Genomic DNA, 15399 nt, shown 5'->3' on the forward strand with positions numbered 1-15399 from the left:
CAGTCCCCTATAACTTAGAACTATTTAAACCTAACTAACCTAAGTACATCACACACATACATGCCCGTGGCAGGATTCGAAGCTGCGACCGTAGCGGTCGCGCGGTTCCAGACTGTAGCGCCTAGAACCGTTCGGCCACTCCGGTCGGCTTTAAATGGACACCTCATATTATTTAGTATGCAATCAATAGCATGAAAAATCACAACAATAATGGCGTGGGTTGCACCGCAATACGTCAGTTACATCCCGAGGAATTTCGAAGCGAAGATGACGCTTGAAATAAATGAAGCGCACAGTTGGCGCACGTCCTGAGACTAAAGAGTGCACCTCACGTTGCCGGTAATCGTGGTGTGATCGACATACTACGTCATTGGAGTGTTAATGTATGGTGTGGTATTGTATGACAACACATCATTGGCCTATATTTCATTGATGGCATTCCTGAAGGGGGGTAGTTTAGCCCCTTCCTGAGCTGTGCCTTACTTGAACCGGTCCAGAATGATGTTTGTTGTTGCGAAATGACAACTAGAGGTACGATTAGTGGTAACACACTTGGTTTCACGTTTCTAAACCTCAAAAGCTCTGAAATATGTGGCTTGTTAAGGATAACAATGGCGTCACAGTTTCTGACGTAATGTATCGCATCTAGTACTGTGCTCAGAGTAGAGGTTCCCTGCACCGGCACCTGTATCCTGCCGTAAACATACCAATATCATCACGGCACGCTCTACCTTCAGTGTACAAGTGTCTGCTAACCTGGCCTGCCGAACTGCTCTCATACTGTAACGTAATTCACATACGTTGCCACATTAAAACCTGTTTCCTTGTTGCTTGTTACATTCGTCTTCATCTAGTCGACATGCCGGCTTTCAGTAATGAAGAAAAGCTAGATATTATTTTAATTTATGGTGAATGTCACAGAAATGCAACCGCAGCTGTGACACGCTGTATGCTGAACGCTACCCAGATCGGCGGCGTCCGTCATGTCGAACCGTTGGTAACATCTGCAAGACACTCCCGGAAATAGGAAGCTGGGCTCCCACAAAACGTCGACGTACAACGCCACCGACCGGCAGTGGAAACGAAATTGCTGTTCTGGCTGCTGTAGCGCAAAATCCTCAGATACGAGAAATTGCAAGAGGTGTAGGAATAAGCCTCAACAGTGTGTGCCGAATCTTGCATCGGCATGGTTTCATCCGTTCCATATCTCACTGCACCAAGAACTTAGCGTAAATGACTTTGAATTCCGCATTACATTCTGTCGTTTTTGCACTTCAGCAGCTGCAAAGTAATCCAGTACTCACTAGCAATACGTTGTTTGCGGACGTGGCTTCCTGTACAAATCGTGGTAATATGAGTCTGCGAAACATCCACTACTGGTCAGTGCAAAATTCCCGCTGCATACGCCAAGTTGGTCATCAACGTCAGTGGAGTGTCAATGTTTGGTGCGGTTTCATTGCTAACTGCACTGTAGGTCCCTATTTTTACCGTGGATCATTGATGGGCAGCGATATGCATCATTTCTTCAACACACACTAACGCTCCTCATGGAGGATCTAGGTTTGGAAACTCGTCTATCAATGTGGTTCCAATATGGTGGATGTCCCGCACATAATGCAGAACTTGCCAGAGACCTTGTAGGTGCGACATTTCCAAATAGGTGGATGGGGCGGGGAGATACTGTGCGATGGCCAGCACAGTCCCCCGACTTGACGCCTGTAGACTTCTTTGTCTGGGGCGCAGTGAGAGAACCCCAGGCAGTAGAGGATATGCAGCATTGTATTGGTGCGGCGTCTGTTGCAATATCTGTGGAAACTCTACAATCTGGGCAACACTCCCTCCTTGCCCGTCTGCAAACGTGTATTGATGCAAAGGGAGGGCACTTCCAACATATGTTGACGTGACACAGTTTCATTGGTCAATATATGGGTGTATTTTCTATGCTGGATGTAATGTACATCAATACAGTTTCTGTGGGCGACAGGGCACTAGTGAATGTGTTTATCAAAGTGAATTCAAGTGTATTATCTCTAGTTTTAGCTCTAGTTGTCATTTCGCTAGAATAAACATACATTTACAATCTGAAAAACGTAAATTTGCCTTGGACGTGTTACTTGTTTGTTTTTGTGGATTGTGCATACCTTCCCATTGTGTGAGCCCCTGACACAGGCAGTGTGAGGTGCACGCTTGAGTCTCAGGACGTGCGATAACTGTGCACTTCTTTTACTTCAAGCGTCATGTTCGTTTCGCGATTTCTCGGGATGCAATTGACGTATTGCGATGAAACCAACGCCATTTTTTGCGATTTTTCATGCTATTGATTGCATACGAAATAATGGGAGGCATCCATTTAAAAATACACAAGTTCGTGTTGAAAATAGTATTTGTTTCCGTTTTAAACTTTCTCATAGTATTTGGTTTCCTAAGCCCCTGCGTACGTTCATGCTGGTGAAAACAGTTTTTGAATATCTCTTGCTGTTCCAGAGATATTCGAGGTGGTAGAGTTAGGTAACACAGCCTGTAGATAACTCATAGAGGGCGCCACCACTAGTCACTTGCTATCGACAGTGATACTGTCTCTAACATCATTACTCTCGATCAAAGGTAATCAATTTTCCCATCGTTGCTACAAAGTCTACTGCCTTTTCTTATCTAACTTTAAGTCTTCTCCTTTCCTGTTAAAATTATTCTGGTGCTTATGAATCTCTATGGCTTCTCTATACATATGTGCATAATAATGTGATGCGTTAGGTAGCACGCTCGTTTCACTAAATTTTATTTGATGATCACCGTCTTCAAAAACATGTTCCGCTACAGTTGATCTGCCGGTGTCTCCCACGCGGTATTTCTTTTGGCTTCTGTTAGACGGGTATTACCACTTCTTTCCGTTGTTCCAATACAAACCTTCCCACAACTACACGGATAGTTATACACACCAGGGGCTGCAAAAGGGTGTCCTGCATCTTCCGCCGATCTTAAACATTCGCTATCTTCTTGGTGGGTTTAAAGATTGTTTCAGTTCGAAGCTTGGGCCAGAACTGTCCCAATACGGTCCGTAATATATTGGGCAAATGAAAGAAAAACTTTCCCACCCGACGGTTGTTGTTGTTGCATGTTTTCGAACACTTTTCTTCTGGAACTTAGTGCTCAATATATCTCATTATCATCGTATCCATTTTTCCTGAAAGCTGTTGGCAAGTGGTTTAGTTACTCTTGCCAATAAACTGGCTCAGATTTTAATAGCTCTGTTTACCAATGCTTTAATGACACCTCTATGCTGCCTGGGATGATGGCTCGAATCCTTATGGAGGCAAGGATCAGTGTGTGTATTTTTCCTATATACCTTATGACCTAAAGTCAAATCTGGTCGTTTAATTACTGAAACATCCAAACCATTATATTGTCCATTACTCTCCATCTCCATAGTAAATTGTATCTTTGGATCAATACTATTTAAATGCACCAAGAAACCATTCCGTTCTCTTCTCCGTGATTCCATATCACAAAAGTGTCATCCACGTAGCGACACTACTCCAAAGGCTTTTATTGGCTGACTGCAGGGCCTGCTGTTCGAAAAAATCCATAAAAAGATTGGACATGGAGGGCTCCCCATTGTCACTCCTTCAGTTTATTCGTAGAACTCATTTCTACACTGAAAATAAGCCGTGAGTAGACAATGTCCTAACAAAGCTGCTACATCAGTAGGAAACATATCAGCCTTGTAAGAAAGAGTTTCGTTAATCGGAACCATGATGACAAGGGACATCACATCAAAACTGAGAAGGATATCACTTGGGTTGTAATCTTCTTCAATCTTTCGATAAAGTGCATGGAATGTTAAATATAATGATCAGTTTTTCCGATATACGGTTGCCTGCTAGAGTGGTTTGTGCACCTATTGTGAGTTGCGGAGCTACACCAGACAATGTGGTCGACTGCGGAGGCTGACCCATCGGTCTTGCTGTGACTGCTGACTCCAACAACGGAACCCTGTACCTCTAATTTCATGATTTACTTGCGGGCGTCCACTTGGATCCACATCTGCTGCTTGCGTACTCAACTCACTTCATCACCGTTCCTGTAGTAGTATATCTTATTACACTTACCTTCCTGACACTCCAATACAAACGGTAACTTCGTGTGTCTTCAACAGGCGCCATTAACAGCCTCACACGGTACTCATGTTTATGATATTTCGAGACATACAATGGAATAATTTTAAACTCTTCTCCTTCACATTGTTTTTTTCTCTCTTATAATCATCGAATCACGCTCAAAGCACTGAATAGTGTTGTTTTCTCAAATATTTCTACATGCTCCAGGCTGCTAGGAAGTGAAATGTCTCGAAGGTCTAATGCACCTGAATAAGCAAGACAATTAGACACAAGGTTCACGCTGTCATTTGCTGGATATAAACAAACCGTAATTGATCAATTGAAGCAGTAATTATCAGCTGAAACGTGGTTATTAAGGTTAAGGCAGGATTGGGTTACGATTGTGGACTGGGCCCGAGTCAATTACTGTAGGTTTGCTTGCAACTTCACTTATTTATTAAAATACATGAGTGAATTTCCATGGTTTCAGATAATTTTTGAACATTTATAAAATAAATAAATAGAATAAATTGGAAGCGTACTGGGCACATAAATCACATGACCTTGGATCGGAACCATGATCTGCTACCAGACAAACCTGGTTATTAAGGTTAAAGCAGTATTGGGTTACGATTGTTGACACTGGTTTAACTTTGTAAGAAGCTGGAAATAGTAAATAGTAATTAGAAGCTCAGGAAGGCTAATCAGATCTGCCTTCCCCCAGGTACTCCACTCGCTGCTTTTCGCCTCGGCGACACTACGAGCAGGGACACGAACCCAAGTCACTGGACAATCGCGAGATTTCACAATGGTGGAGGTATCTCTATGCAAACTGCAATGCACTTAAACATGTAGTATCCGGTTTCGATGAGGACATGCACCCTCGTGACCACTCCGTTCGATCTGGCAATCCGCCAGCGATCCCAGTGTGCTGTCACTCTCCGTGAACCCTGCAGTTCCTGTGTCCCCAACCAAACTCCACACGGAAGAAGAAGAAGGTCGCCCCAAAAATAGGGCAGCAGAAATACATATCGATAAGCGCCGCCTCTGCCACTAGCGGACAGGCAACACTTATGAAACCGAGTGGTACCAGTGAATACGAGAAGAAGACAAACAACGCAGCCATACCAACTAAACGGTACGGTATGGCAGAAACCTACACACGCACCAACGCGAATCGCAGCACGGAACATCGTCCTTTTAATTAACATTTAGATCAAAATGCTTGTTTGTAAACGCTTTTGGTAATTCTCTGTGCATTCCTGCATAAAAGTCCGTGTTTATACTCACATCAACACAAAGTTTCAAAATATTTTTCAACGCCCTCTCCTTTTATATGAAAAAAATTAATCTATAACACTGGTTGAATACCTTCCACTGATATCATCAGACTCATTTTTTGTCATTCATATACGGCTCCCTAATATTAGCTGACTTGGGAGATAGAAGTTTATAGACAAGCGAAACATTTATCTTAAACGGCTGATTGACCTCATGTATTGTGTTGGTGAAAACGGGAAGAGATGCATTAAGGAAGTGGTTGGGTTTCTTAAGCCAATCATTACACTGCAAAGACAGTGTAAAATCGACTTTCAAAACCAGAATCCATGTAGACCCACACAGGAGTATTTACATGATTTTAACGTGCTTTGAAGATTGCTATCGCATTACTTATAATTATGCACTACTTAACTATCTGCAGAAGCCCCTCTACTTGATCAGCAGCTTGCAACTGGAGATCTCGCATTATTTCAAAATTTCGTGATTATGTTTTGCAGCGGCGAAGTGCAAGAGTAAGATCCCTAAGCCACATGAACACTGTAGTACAAAATATAAGATTTAAAACTACTTGTAATAACGTTCTTCATACTTACATTTTGAGTCTAAAGAGAGTTATCCATGTATGTTAGTAAAATCACTCAGTGACACACTCACACCAGCCAGATAATTATGCCAGCAGCAGCATCAGTAACTTACTACAACTATTACTATTGTCTCCTTTGCTATTAATATCCATCTTCGTGCTTTCTCAGGCAGTTCAAGAAAGTTGACGTCAGCGGGCTTTCACAAACCATTTCTAATGGCAATGGCATAAATGATGTTAAGAGTTAACAGTCTTTGTTGTCATTAGCACTCGAATAAAAATCATGCTATACAATTCATTATGTGATGATTTGTGAGAGCAATTGATACCACTAAAGATAGTCATAACAACGAGGTATTTGATTGTGTTGAGTGGGTGTTGCTACAGAGCGCTGAGCGTTGGCGGGATTATCTGTAAATAATATACGTAATGCTGTTGACAGTAAATGATATGAAGTAGTGGCTGTTGTTATCGGAAAACTATGTTCAACTTTCATGTTGGATTAAAACAAAATAATGGATACATTATTAACGCACTTGTAAGTCTTAATGAAAACACTGAAGGCACTATTTTTATGAAGGTAACACAATTTCTTGCATTGCATTGTTTTAATAACGATGCAGATAATTTCGTACCAAAACAAACAGATGCTTTATAATTTGCAAATTGTACACATTCTCAGACTGAACGTGGAGTGTCTGAGACGCTTCTGTTGTAAAGTTAACAGCGCCGTTCTCTTAGGGCTGGGTCATAAAATGAACTGGAATAAGACGCAAGGTGACCCACGTAAGCTGCATTTGGTGTTGCCTATTTCTGAGCTAGCACAGTCGTCATAGACGTGGCCGCTATCTTGTCACCCACGTGCTGCGTAACAGACGAAAGGTGCGACTTACAAATGCAGGGCAAGCATTTAAACCCTAGAGCGCAGAAGCAGATACTTCGTTACTTCCAACATTTTTCGATGTTTTATAATTTTTCGATATTTTTAATATCTTCACATATTTTTTTCGATAGTTAACAAATGTTTTATGACGATAACATGTAACTTAATAGAAAGATCATTATGAACCTAGCCGTGGTGGTTTCACATTTCCTTCCAAATTTAGTCTTTTTCATTCCTACAGAAGTGACGCTAACGTTGCTTACTTGAGACAATAATCACAAAATTGTCTCTTTATTTCTCAGATTCCGTCATTTATTTCAGTGATATTATAAGTTATCAAATGGACTACAATAGCTAACATTTCAGCAGTTACACTAACAAGAAGAAAGAAGAAATATTTGAAACTGACAGTTGTCCACCTGAGAATTGATTGGTAATTGCTCAAAAGTGATTGTGAACCTTTACAAATATATTTTCATATGTGTATCTTGAAGTTTTCCCGGCGTATTGATTGGTCCATCATATTTCGGGCTTGCAGCCGGATCACGTTGACATGTTGGTACGATATTTCGGCTAACAAACATGCAGCCATCTTCAGGTGAGTACTCACTACAGCTGATTTCTTAAAGAATCAAACTCCCATGTATAAAACAGCTAAGCGTCTGATTACACTAAAAATGTGTTCAATAATTGGCGGTAAGCATGTAAAACCGTTGTTTTTGAATAGTAAAAACCTGATTGTTCTGGGTTTATTAGTTTCAGATTATTCACCCACAAACAACTGAAAAATTCAAAATCAGAACTGTTAAACCAAAACATGACTCCTCCTTTCTATATTGAAACTTCGTTGGTCACTAAGTCATTATCAGGCAGTGGATGAGTGTAGTCTCGAGAATTCGCGCATCGCTTTCAGAAAAGTTAGTCATTCATGCAGCTCAGTGTTTACGACACCACATCTCTTAACTATTTGCCATACGATGATATAATGTTGTAGGTACATACAGTGGTATACATGGATACTGTCTGCAAAATGAGTTAGGAGTATAGTAGTAAAAAAGTAATAAATTAAAACGTCATACCTGACGCAAAAGTTTTACTGCATGAACAGTGAAAATGTAGAACGCGATACACTTTTTTTCCACAACTCTGTGGTGTTAGAGGGAAGAGGTGAGGGGGGGGGGGGGGGGTCTCAGTGAAAAAAAGTTTCTATAAGGTCTGCAATTATGTGTAAAGTTTGGTGGGAGACGCTAAATCGCTAAATGCTCTCCCTCAAAAACTGGATGAATATAGAATGAGTAATTTGCACGCTGTTAGTTACAATGCCTCAAGAGATATTCAGAGTTTCTGGCTTTAACACTTGTCTTATTCTGTTAAATTTTTAACATAAGATTATTAATTTAATGAGCAGATTATGATAGCATTTTAAATTATTAATTTCGTTCGAGAACTATATGAAACACTGAAAAGCAAATTTTTAATGGCCCTAGACGATGTCAGATAGGTAGCCATCAAGTGGGATGAGTTTATTGTTTCACACGTTTATTGATATGTATTTGGACGTATTCCTTAAAAGGACCATTTCCATAGCGATCCAAGATACTGAAGTTTAATACTAGAGAGTCATGAATAGCTGCATATGCAGTTTTGGGTCATAATGATGTTTCCGTAAGGAAAGGCCTTCCGAATGACAATCAATGTTGATTCAGAAAATGGAAATCAAGAAGAATGGTGTACTGTATGAGATGGATGATCCACGTCTATATAGACAGTATAAATAATGACGAAAAAAATTCGCAAGATCAAAACGTAATTAGTGGACAGTAATGATATTTCGGGATCACTTTTACGTGGGTAACATAAGTTTGTGGGATGGAACTCTATGCCTGTTGCACTTGGTCGGTCAATACAGGGACGGTTAATGCTGAGTGTGGATGATGCTGAAGTTGTCGCCCGATGACGCTTGATACAGGGTGACAGTTATTGATCTATAAGAAATAAATTCGATATAACTTCTCAACGGTTTGCGTTAGGACGTTATTTTGCACGGTTTGCCGCGGGGATTGATGGGAATGAGTATACGTACTATGGTCTGGTTTGGCAACAGAGGCCACTTTCATATGGATGGGTTCGTCAATAAGCAAAATTGGCATATTTTGGGGACTGAGAATCTGCATTTCGCGATCGAGAGGCCTCTTCATCCTCGAAGGGTGACTGTGTGGTGTGTAGTGTCCAGCTACGGAATCATCCGTGTGATAGTCCTTGATGGCACGAGGTAGCCGAGAGCGCTAACGCGCTGCTTACTGGAGTCGAGTCTCACGCTGGCCCCGGGTCGAATACGCCCGGAGGATTAACGACGATGGCCAGTGTGCCCGCCAGCCTGGATGTGGTTTTTAGGTGGTTTTCCACATCTTACTATGTGAATACCTGGCTGGTCCCCACGCCCCGCCTCAGTTACACGACTCGCAGACATATGACACATATTCACACTATTTCACGATTCACACTAGATGCAGACAGCTGGGGTACACTAATTCCGTCTCGGCGGGGAAGGGGGGGGGGTATGGTGTGGTTGCAGGAAGGTCTTCCGGCCACCCCTTAAAATTAACCATGCCAACTCTGTACCTAACCCTGCCGACACTGCACACGATGCGGGATACAGGCAGTAGCAAAAGAATGAAAGTCCTTGATGGTACAGTGACTACCCAACGGTACTTGAAAGTTTTGCGAGATGATTTCATTCTCATTATCCAAAGTGGCCCTGATTTCGACAAGAGGTTGTTCATGCAGGACGGAGCTCGACCCCATCGAAAGAGGAGAGTGTTTGATGCCCTGGAGGAGCAGTATGAGGACCACATTCTGGCTCTTGGGTACCCAGAGGCCAGTGCCATGGTACTCCATTGGCAGCCGAATTCTCCGGATCTGAACACATGAGACTACTTTTTGCGGGCCTGTATTACAGACAAGGTGTGCAGCAACAATCCCAAAAACAATGATGATCTGAAAATAGCCATTCAGGCTGTCATCGACAGCACTTCAGCGGATCGTGCAGAATTACGATATTCGTCTGCACCACATCATCGCCAATGATGGCAGGTATATCGAAAATGTAATAACCTACATCCCAATATCTGTAGTGACGTTTGTATATTGAATAAAGTCTGTGCATCCCGTAGGTTGTAACGAATTAACATCAGTAGCCGGCTGCTGTGGCTGAGCGGTTCTAGGCACCTCAGACCGGAACCGCGCTGCTGCTACAGTCGCAGGTTCGAATCCTGCCTCGGGCATGGATGTGAGTGATGTCCTTACGTTAGTTAAGTTTAAGTAAATGTAAGTCTAGGGGACTGATGACCTCAGATGTTAAGTCCCATAGTGCTTAGAGCCATTTGAACTTTAATCAGTAAACGAAACACTTGACTCCACTCAAGTCCCAAATGGCGCTGGTTTAGGGTCAGCGGGAAGAACGCTACAGGATACCTAACTCGGAGCTGTCCTTCAAGAAACCAAGTGGTAACATTTCGTTGCATCACTGTGGTATTATCTGCTGCCCAAATTTCTGCTGCAGATGCAGTACGATGAACACCATACGTCGAACATGACGGTCTTCTCTCTCGGTAGTGCCAAGTGACCGTCCAGAGTCCGGTCTTGTCGCGATCGTACGTTCTCGTGACCAACGCTGCCAGAAATCATGTACAGTGGCTATATTACTGTAACGTTTTCCTGCAGTACCGCAGAAGGAACATTCGGCTTCTCGTAGCCCCATTACATGACCTCATTGAAACTCAGTGAGGTGTTGATAATGGCGTCTTTCTTGACTTAAAAGCATTCTTAATTAACATCAACTCACAGGGTCCAGTCTCAAACACTCACGACCTTTATAGCGTGTATTTCTACATCTACATGGATACTATGCAAATCACATTTAAGTGTCTGGCAGAGGGTTCATCGTACCACCTTCACGATTCTCTATTATTCCAATCTCGTACAGCGCTCTGAAAGAATGAACGTCAATATCTTTCCGTATGAGCTCTGATTTCCGTTATTTTATCTTGGTGATCGTTCCTCCCTATGTAGAACTGTGTCAACAAAATATTTTCCCATTCGGAGGAGAAAGATGGCGATGGGAATTTCGTGTAAAGATTCCGTCGAAACGAAAAACGACTTTAATGGTGTCCAGCCCAAATGCAGAATCATTTCTGTCATACTGCCTCCCATATTTCTCGATAATACAAACGTGCTGCCTTTCTTTGACCTTTTTAGATGTACTCCGTCAGTCCTATCTGGTAAGGATCCCACACCGCGCAGCAGTATTCTAAAAGAGGACGGACAAGCGTAGTGCAAGCAGTCTCCTTAGTAGGTCTGTTACATTTTCTAAGTGTGCTGCCAATAAAACGCAGTCTTTGGTTAGCCTTGCCCACAACATTTTGTATGTGTTTCATCCAATTTAAGTTGTTCTTAATTGTAGTACGTAGGTATTTAATTGAATTTACGGCTTTTAGATTAGGCTGATTTGTCGTGTAAACGACGTTTAACGAGTTCCTTCTATCACTCATGTGGATGACCTCACACCTTTCGTTATTTAGGGTGAACTGCCACTTTTCGGAGCTTCCAGATTTCTTTTATAAATCGTTCTGCAGTTTGTTTTAGTCTTCTGGTGACTTTATTAGTCGATAAGCGACATCGTCAACTGCAAACAACCGAAACGGCTCCTCAGATTATCTCCAAAATCGTTTATATAGATAAGGAGCAGGAAAGGGTCTGTAACACTACCTTGGGGAAAGCCAGAAATCACTTCTGTATTAAAGCAAAACTAATTTTCATCCTCTTATATGACCGTTACGAAATTTAAACAAACATCGATGTAGAAAGACGTGTACCAAATTTCGAGTGTGTCGCATGACTCCGTCTTAGTGTTGTGATCTTTTTTCCGTCACTGTATTTTATGTGGCATACTCTATAAATGTTTCGTAGCTCTACTCCTCCATTCGGTGCAGATGTACTTTGATTAACGGATCTCTCAATTAACGACTCTGTCAGTCGCTGCGGAGGGCCCTCGTAGCCGGAGCGCAGTGTAACTGGAACCGTCATGGCGGAGGAACAACATAACGAGCGCACGGCCAGTGCAGTAATAAATTGGCCAGGCTAAGCCACACCACACTAACTGTGGCGTAAACGAGTATCGGGCGGGCCGCATTGATTCGTAATGGAATTAGCAGCGATCAGTGTTGCGGCTAACAGCGTCATTGATCTAAATAAAGCTGCCGCTAAAGCCCCTAACACTTTAATTAATGGCCTGTTTAACCATATGCAAACGCGGCGTGGGTCTCACAAACAGGCAGATGCGCGAATGAAATTAGTGTCATGAAATATACCCGCGGAAAATATTGCGAACAAAAACAGGCGCGATATGCGATTCTGCGGCGGGACTATTTGTGGTAAAAACTGAACAGCGGCGGGAAGATTATATGCACTGGTGCATCGTTCGTTCATTAAGCACTGGGTTAACGATGACCATACGTCGATCTTGTGTGAGTCAGTAGCTGTTCCTTGTTGACGACAGAGAAAAAGAAAGGGAGGCTGAGGAAACAAACTACTTTTTATAGCTAGTTCTACCGGTCTGGGTGTCTCTCCTACGAGCCGTATGGCGCATTTTCTCTGGTGTTTCGGTATATCTTTGCAATTTCGTTTCAGCAACGGGTAATTGGAGTGACTCCAAACAAAACCAGATCATTAGGTCTTTCAAATTCAGCCCAGCGACGACGAAACACATCGGTTTGTTTCTCATCACACACAAACTAATTTCTAAAGTGGAATTTTACATACCTATTCGTTAAAGCGGCCTGCAATTCGGCTTGTCCATTATTCTTTTTGAAACGCGCTGCTAAAATCGCAGGACACGACAGTTGGTTTAAATTGTGGAAAGGGGCCAAAATAATCAGCTGTTAGTTACACTTGAACATAAATCTTTATTTATATGACCAAACATTAAAAGAGCTAAGAATTAAAAAAACACACAGCATTAATTTTTAGAACTTAACTACTGGCTGAATACGCCATACAGTCTCATGCCTTAAGGGCAAGACCACCTTAATTTAAAATCGGCTGAAAGCCAATAACTTAAGACTCAAACCAAAATCAAAAATTTAAAAGGCAGATGGCCTTATCTTACATCAGTTCTTTCAATCAGCCTGAAGGCCCAAACAATCCCACATTTTAAGAGCAAAACAATTTTAATTCAAAAAAATAAAATCGGCTGAATGCACATCTCTCAAGACTCAAACCAAAATTAAATTTTTAAAAGCCAAAAGGCCTCATCTTAAAACAGTTCTTTAATTAGGCTGAAGGCCCAAACAATCTGACACCTTAAGAGCAAAACTGCTTTCATTTAAGAATCGGCTGAAGGCCATCACTTAAGACTCAAACCAAAATAAATTTTTGAAAGGCCAAAGGCCTTACCTTAAAACTGTTCTTTAAATTAGGCTCAAGGCCCAAACAATCATACGCCATAAGGGCAAAACAACCTTAATTTAAAAATCGGCTAGAAGCCATACAATACAAACGACAAGAACAAATAACAAAAAGCATTACATCCAACAGCGCTCAGAAGTTTTTGAGGGCTGGCCTGGAATTCAAACGCTAGCGCTCGCTTAGGTGAGGTCTATGTATGTGTCCAAGTGTCTGAACAAATTTTATCTTGGTCTCTACGCCCGTGAAGGGTTCCATGTATTTTAAAAAGTGTTTGTCTCCGTTTATATGTCCACCATATTTTTTTCTCTAATTGTCTTCATTTTTATCTTTTCTGTTTCTCTGAGGCCAAAGAGCGGCGTAGTATTCTGCTGGTGGCCTGCCTGTAAACGGGTTAAAAATAACAATAAAGAAAAAGAATTAGGTGAGGCAGGCAGTCGGCCCAGCGATTCTCGATCCGACGACAACCCAACCGACAGACAGTCAACGGATCCACCGACAAGGTAACTTCCGCTCCAGCTGACCATAATAAAACAGGGAGTTCAATGGAACAACGTAGAAGGTATTGGCGCCCACAACCAATTATACATTGAGCTGTCAAACTACACACTGTGCTGGACAGCAACAAAACAGCGAGGAAAATACACTGCCTGGATTTACGTTAGCGGCCAGGGAAGTTAACCGTAACGAAACGGAAACAAGGCAGAAGATTCCGCTGGTGCACTTCAATTCAAAATAACCAAGTACAGTTAAACTGCACCGGAGGGTGGCTAAAATTGGCCAACTTGAAACACACGTTGTTACTTGCGGGAATGTCCCAACAGCCGACAACGAAATCTAAACGTCACAACGTGAACAGTCGTGACATGCTGGTAGATTTAGTCACAACTCAACTTTCGTGTCCAGGATCGGTGAGCCACGGACATCTTAGCAATGGGAACAGCACCACACACCCCGACCGTGCATAGATGCCGCCGGCGGCCCCGGCCAAACTCCGCGCCGTGAAGATTTTCTCGCTGCTCCACGCCAACCGACCAACAGCTCACACACAGCACAGCCAGAAACTATAAGCGGCAGGGCAAAGATAGTACAAGGTGCGAATATATCGATACACACCGCTGCTGCCACTCGCGGAGCCAGAGGATAACAGCATAATCGCGGCAACCGCGGGAGACTAAACACAGAATGTCAATCAAGGATTAGTCCAACGCGTAACATGAGCCAGCCATGCCTCATGTTTTATCGATATGTATTAAGAGGAACAGCAAAGTACGAATAAATATCAGTACTCCAGCAACGACTGAGCAGCGCTGCTGTGTGGCGTTAGAAGTCAGAACTTGACAGAGTGCTGCTGTCAATGCTGGAATACTAGTTGTTCTTACTGTTTTACTGTCCCTGTTAACACATGTCGATAAAATGAATATCGCACTAGACTAATCTGAGACTGTTCTGTCGAATGAGCACATGAAATTCCACTTTAAAAACCATTTTGTTTGTGACGAGGAACGAAACCGGCGTTTTTCATGGACGTTGGGAGTAGCATAAAAGATGTAATCAGCAGCACTTGTTTTGACCGATTCCAGCTGCGCGTCGCAAAAAAGAAACTGAAGATACAGGCTGACAATTACTGAGTTATACAGGGTGTTTCAAAAATGACCGGTATATTTGAAACGACAATAAAAACTAAATGAGCAGCGATAGAAATACACCGTTTGTTGTAATATGCTTGGGACAACAGGACATTTTCAGGCGGACAAACTTTCGAAATTACAGTAGTTACAATTTTCAACAACAGATGGCGCTGCAAGTGATGTGAAAGATATAGAAGACAACGCAGTCTGTGGGTGCGCCATTCTGTACGTCGTCTTTCTGCTGTAAGCGTGTGCTGTTCACAACGTGCAAGTGTGCTGTGGACAACATGGTTTATTCCTTAGAACAGAGGATTTTTCTGGTGTTGGAATTCCACCGCCTAGAACACAGTGTTGTTGCAACAAGACGAAGTTTTCAACGGAGGTTTAATGTAACCAAAGGACCGAAAAGCGATACAATAAAGGATCTGTTTGAAAATTTTCAACGGACTGGGAACGTGACAGATG

Source organism: Schistocerca gregaria, chromosome 4 (assembly GCF_023897955.1).
Source record: "Schistocerca gregaria isolate iqSchGreg1 chromosome 4, iqSchGreg1.2, whole genome shotgun sequence".
Taxonomy (NCBI): domain Eukaryota; kingdom Metazoa; phylum Arthropoda; class Insecta; order Orthoptera; family Acrididae; genus Schistocerca; species Schistocerca gregaria.